This window comes from Acipenser ruthenus, chromosome 3 (assembly GCF_902713425.1).
Source record: "Acipenser ruthenus chromosome 3, fAciRut3.2 maternal haplotype, whole genome shotgun sequence".
Lineage (NCBI taxonomy): Eukaryota > Metazoa > Chordata > Actinopteri > Acipenseriformes > Acipenseridae > Acipenser > Acipenser ruthenus.
This window is the reverse complement of record NC_081191.1, coordinates 74192491-74198490: the sequence shown is the minus strand read 5'-3', so window position 1 is coordinate 74198490 and position 6000 is coordinate 74192491.

Sequence of the window (6000 nt, the reverse complement as noted above, 5' to 3'; positions counted from 1 at the left end):
ACGATGGACAAAATTCAGATATGTCGACGTCTTTACAAGAAATGAGCAATTGTATTATTATTATTATTATTATTATTATTATTATTATTATTATTTTGATGTTTCCAGTACTGAAAAAGGTTACACAATAATCGTGTAGTATGTCATTGCAATCGCTCAAGTGAAACAATGTCTTGTGTCAATGTCATCAATCTGTTTCAACAAAACTTTCAGGAAGTATTGTACAAGTTCTCAAGAACCAACAAGCATTTTACAGTCACTGTCAAGATATTATGTAGGCAGCTACAAATATACGTACGATGTGTGAACGTTAGCGACAGAGTCGAGTAGTAACTACGAAGAGCAGTCTGTTGGTCTTGTGTGCATAAACATGTGTTTATTATTATTTTCTTTGTAAAAGTTATTAAGACATCAACACGGTCTCATCTTTGGCAACAAGTAAAACATAGCATGGTGTCAAAAGTTAAGAACCAGAAAGTTTAACTAGAAAGGAATGTCTCGAGAAAAAAATAAATAAATAAATAAAATGGAAAAACTGAGCCTGCCATTGCAACTAGGCCTAGAAGGCAACCTTGCTGAACAATGGCGAAAGTTCAAACAGAGATTCCAGATATACCTAGCAGCTACAGAGTCAGAAGAGAAGACAGAGAAACAGAAAAACTCACTATTCCTTTGTATGGTGGGTGAAGACGCTCTGGAAATTTACAACACATTCACATTTACCAGTGAAGAGGAAAAAGAATGACTGGAAGTCGTTATGTAGAAGTTTGAGGAATACTGCACACCAAGAAAGAATATCACATACGAGAGGAATGTCTTCTTCACGCGTGCAACGTCAAGATGAGACAATAGACCAGTGTGTAACAGAATTGAAGAATAAAGGTAAGACGTGTGAGTTCGGTAACCTGGCAGAATCTTTAATAAGAGATAGAATTGTGTGTGGGATAAGTGACCCAGTTTTAAAAGAACGATTGTTGAGAGACCCTGACCTTACATTACAAAAGGCAGTGGACACTAGAAAAGCAGCAGAGGTTACAAAAATAAGAATAAAGACGCTCACAAATACTGAAGTAAAGAACCAAAGCCCTGAACTGGATGAAATAAAACAATACAAAGAAAACAGAAGAACTGTAGTGGGGAAAAAACAAAAGACTGCAAGGGGGCAGTCATGGACCAAGAAAACAGACAAGATGCGGAAGGTGCGGTAAAGAACATGAGAGAAATAGCTGTCCAGCCATGGGTAAAAAAAATAATTTTGCAAGGATGTGCAAAACGGGGAAAATACAGACAGTGAAACAGCTAGAAGAAGGCACCGAAAGTGAAAGTGAGCTGTTCATTGGAGTTATGCAGAATGCAGAAAACCCTGGAAAAGACTGGAAAATACAGCTTCAAATGAATGGAGAACCGGTCATGATATGGGAGCACAAGCTAACGTATTGCCAAAGGACACCTATAGGAAAATGAACTCAAAATCCGCTTTGAAGACTAAAATGAAACTGACTACGTACAGTGGAGAACTGATTCCAGTTATCAGTGTGACAACAATGGACTGCTCACATAAAGGTACTGTGAAAGCTTTAGAATTTATAGTAGTTGATGTAAAAGCATCATGTAAAAGGGATGTGTAGAGGGTACGCACAGAATTAAACTTGACCCGAACATTGCTCCTGTTGTGAATCCACCAAGGAAAATACCGCTCACTCTAAGAGACAGAGTTGAAAAGGAACTGAAAAGAATGACTTAGGAGTGATTGTGAAGGAAAAGAAAACCAACTGAGTGGGTCAGCCCCATGGTAATAGCTGAAAAGCCAGACAAGTCATTAAGAATATGCTTGGACCGCAACAACTGAACAAAGCAATTAAAAGAGAACACTACCAGCTTCCAATGATGGAAGAAATAAGTAGCAAATTGACAGGAGCTAAATTCTTTAGTGTTTTCAATGCTTCCAGTGGATTCTGGCAAATACAGCTGGATTATCAGAGTTCAAAGTATAATACTTTCAACAAACTGTTTTGGGAGATTCCACTTTCTGAGACTGCCATTTGGAATTTCTAGTGCACCAGAAGTGTTTCACAAGAAAATAGCAGAAATAATGGAAGGGATTGATGGTGTTATAACATACATTGATGATTTGATAATCTGGGGAAATACTTGAGCAGAGCACAATGATAGAGTGTGAAGAGTCTTAATGCGAGGAAGAGATGTTGGCTTAAAATTCAAAAAGAAAAAAATGCTATATTGCGCTGCAGCAGCTGAAGTATTTAGGAAATATTCTCATAGTCGATGGATTGAAACCCGATGATGCAAAAGTAAAGGCAATTGTGGACATGCCAGAGCCAACAAACAAAATAGAGTTGCAAATATTTATGGGTATGGACAATTTTCTTGCAAAATATCTGCAATAACTGCACCACTAAGACAATTGCTCCAGAATGATATTGAATGACACTGGACGAACGAACATGAAAAGGCAATAAAGGAATTGAAAGCATGTTTAACTAAAGTAAAGTACTTTGACCCAAACAAGTCAGTAAAGCTAACAGTTGATGCCTCTCAAAGTGGTTTAGGAGCAGCGTTGCTACAAGATAATGCACCAGTTGCTTATGCATCCAGGGCACTCACAAAAAAGAGCAGAGGTACTTTATGCCCAAATTGAAAAAGAGATGCTGGCTGTAATTTTTGGAGGTGAAAGATTTAATCAGTATCTTTATGGAAGAAAAATTGAAATACAATCAGATCACAAACCACTGGAAGTTATAGTGAAGAAACCATTGAATAAAGCACCACCTAGAATTCAGAGATTCCTTCTGAGATTACAGAAATACCAGTATGACTTGAAGCATATTCCAGGTAAACAAATGCTGGTTGCTGATGATTTGTCAAGAGCATACCTGCCAGAGACAGATTACAGCATGGAAGTAGAAGCTGAGGCACAGGTACATATGCTTATGGAACATTTCCCTATCTCGTATGACAAATGCCAGGAACTGAAAACTGAGATTGAAAATGACAGCACTATGCAGGCTCTGAGAAAGGCTATAGAAAATGGTTGGCCAGAAACAAATAAAGAAGTACCTGATGAACTGAAACCTTACTGGAATATACGAGAATAATTGACTCCCTGATCTTTAAAGGAGAACGCATAGTGTAAATAGTGTAAAGTGTAAATGTGATTGCCCTGATGAAGTCTGCATTCGCAAGACATGGAATACCAGATAAAGTACTCTCTAACAATGGGCCGCAATATGTCAGTAAAAAATGTAAAGAATTCACTGATCTTTGGGGCTTTAAACATGTCACCTCAAGTCCCTTGTACTCGCAGTCTAACGGATTAACAGAGAGAACTGTTCTAACAGTCAAGAACCTGCTCAAGAAAGCCAAAACAGCTAATCAAGATTTTTATTTAGCATTACTGGCATACAGAAATACACCTAGAGGAACTGATTGACAATCACCAGCTCAGTTGCTCATGGGCAGACAACTAAAAACAAGATCACCCACAGCTGAGAGTTTACTGTAACCTGGAAACAGCAAGGCAGTACAACAAACCCTGAAAAAACAAAAAGGAAAACAAAAGTGTTACTTTGACAAACGTGCAAAAGAAATGCCAGCCCTGACAGAGGGAAAAAGGGTGAGAGTTAGGCAAGGAAGATACTGGGCAGCAGCCAAAGTAGAAAAGCTGACACACCAAAATCATACATCGTGGAGCTACCTACAGGACATCACCTGAGAAGAAACAGGAGAGAAATGCAAAAGATTCCACAGGATAGTACTTTTCTTCTAGAAGAGAATGCATCATTGTCACAGGACTGGGACTTTGAACATACTGTATCCAACAGCAGCTCAGAAGGACCTGAGGTAACTCCTGTAGTAGAGCAGGAAGAGAGTACAGAAACATCACCTGTTCTGAGAACTGGAAGTGGATGACTGGTAAAGGAGCCTATAAGATTTAACAAGTGAATTTGTATCGTCTGGGGTGTAGGCGGATCACTGCCCCAAACCAACTGAACAATGTAAAGCTTCATTATAATACAACATGAATAAATGTTAGTTAAATGAATAAATACATAAAAAGAATGTATGTAAACACAGACTGCAGTAAAATAAAATAATTACAAACAAAAGATAAGTATACAAATATGAAGCTGCAGAGTTGTTAGATCCTCGCATTAAAGTAATTCAGCTTAATTATTATTACTATTATTTATTTCTTAGCAGACGCCCTTATCCAGGGCAACTTACAATTGTTACAAGATCTCACATTATTTTTTACATACAATTACATTATTTTTTACACATTATTTTTTACATACAATTACCCATTTATACAGTTGGGTTTTTACTAGAGCAATCTAGGTAAAGTACCTTGCTCAAGGGTACAGCAGCAGTGTCCCCCACCTGGGATTGGACCCACAACCCTCCGGTCAGGAGTCCAGAGCCCTAACCACTACTCCACACTGCTGCTTATCATTTTCTTAATAAAAGTTATTAAGACATCAACATGGTCTCATCTTTGGCAACAACTAAAACGTAACAGTCACTTGCTTCTTTCTTTATTCACTCTCTCTTATCCTTATAATACTGATTCACATTCATAATTCAACCTCTTATTCTTAGTTTGCCTGGAGGAACAGCATACAATATCTTATTCCCCCAGAGATTTCCTCAAAAGAGAGGTTTTTCCTCTCCTTAATGCCATCTATCCAGGTTCCAGATGTTGGTAAACATGCACACTTTTTGGTTGGGTTTGCATCCTCTCTCTTATACCTCCCATTCCACAATAATGCATAAAACCATACAAATATATGGTAGATAAAAGTGCCTTTCATGGCAAGCCATCCTAAATCTCTGTACAATTCCATTATTTGCTTTTTAAAACAAATGTTGCATGTAGCAAATACTTCTTATGCATACAAAGCAACTAATATAAGACTCCATCTCTGTCTTTCAAAATCACAAAACAAAATTATTCTACAGCAGAAAATATTTTTAAGTGTGGAAATAACCTAAAGCTATGCCTTGTAATACTGATGACAGAGACCAACACAACAGGGGTTCTGCCATATATACTGTATACACAGTTACAGAATTTGAATAAATACATTCATCGGACCTCTGTCTAAGTTTGCATGGGACATATCCAGCCTGAGGTGAACCACAGGAAACTTGCCAGGTCTTAATTGGGACAGGACTGGTTCCTGAAGTGTGGAGAACGTCCCCAGGGGGCAACCCACTACATCCTGCACTCTCAGCCTGCACAGATAATGGGGATGACAATGTGTTCCTTTGTACTGATCGGTCAAGGCAGCATGAGACAAATATTGTTTAAATTACAGAGAGACTGAAGCCCTGCTTGCTAAAGGAGTTGCAGATGAAAGGTATTGCTTTGTTACTCAAAACATATGAATAAAGATTATTTGTTCAAAGTTGCAGGTATTTTTAGGTGAATTCTAGTATATATGGTAACAGTATCCTGGGAGACAGTCAGCATGGTTTTAGGAAAGGGAGATCGTGTCTAACTAACCTACTTGACTTTTTTGAGGATGCAACATTGAAAATGGATAACTGCAAAGCATACGACATGGTTTATTTAGATTTCCAGAAAGCTTTTGACAAAGTCCCGCATAAAAGATTAATTCTCAAACTGAATGCAATAGGGATTCAAGGAAATGCATGCACATGGATTAGGGAGTGGTTAACAGGTAGAAAACAGAAAGTACTGATTAGAGGAGAAACCTCAAAATGGAGCGAGGTAACCAGTGGTGTACCACAGGGATCAGTATTAGGTCCTCTGCTATTCCTAATCTGCATTAATGATTTAGATTCTGGTATAGTAAGCAAACTCGTTAAATTTGCAGACGACACAAAAATAGGAGGAGTGGCAAACACTGTTGAAGCAGCAAAGGTCGTTCAAAATGATCTAGACAGCATTCAGAATTGGGCCGACACATGGCAAATTAAATTTAATAGAGAAAAGTGTAAAGTATTGCATGCAGGCAA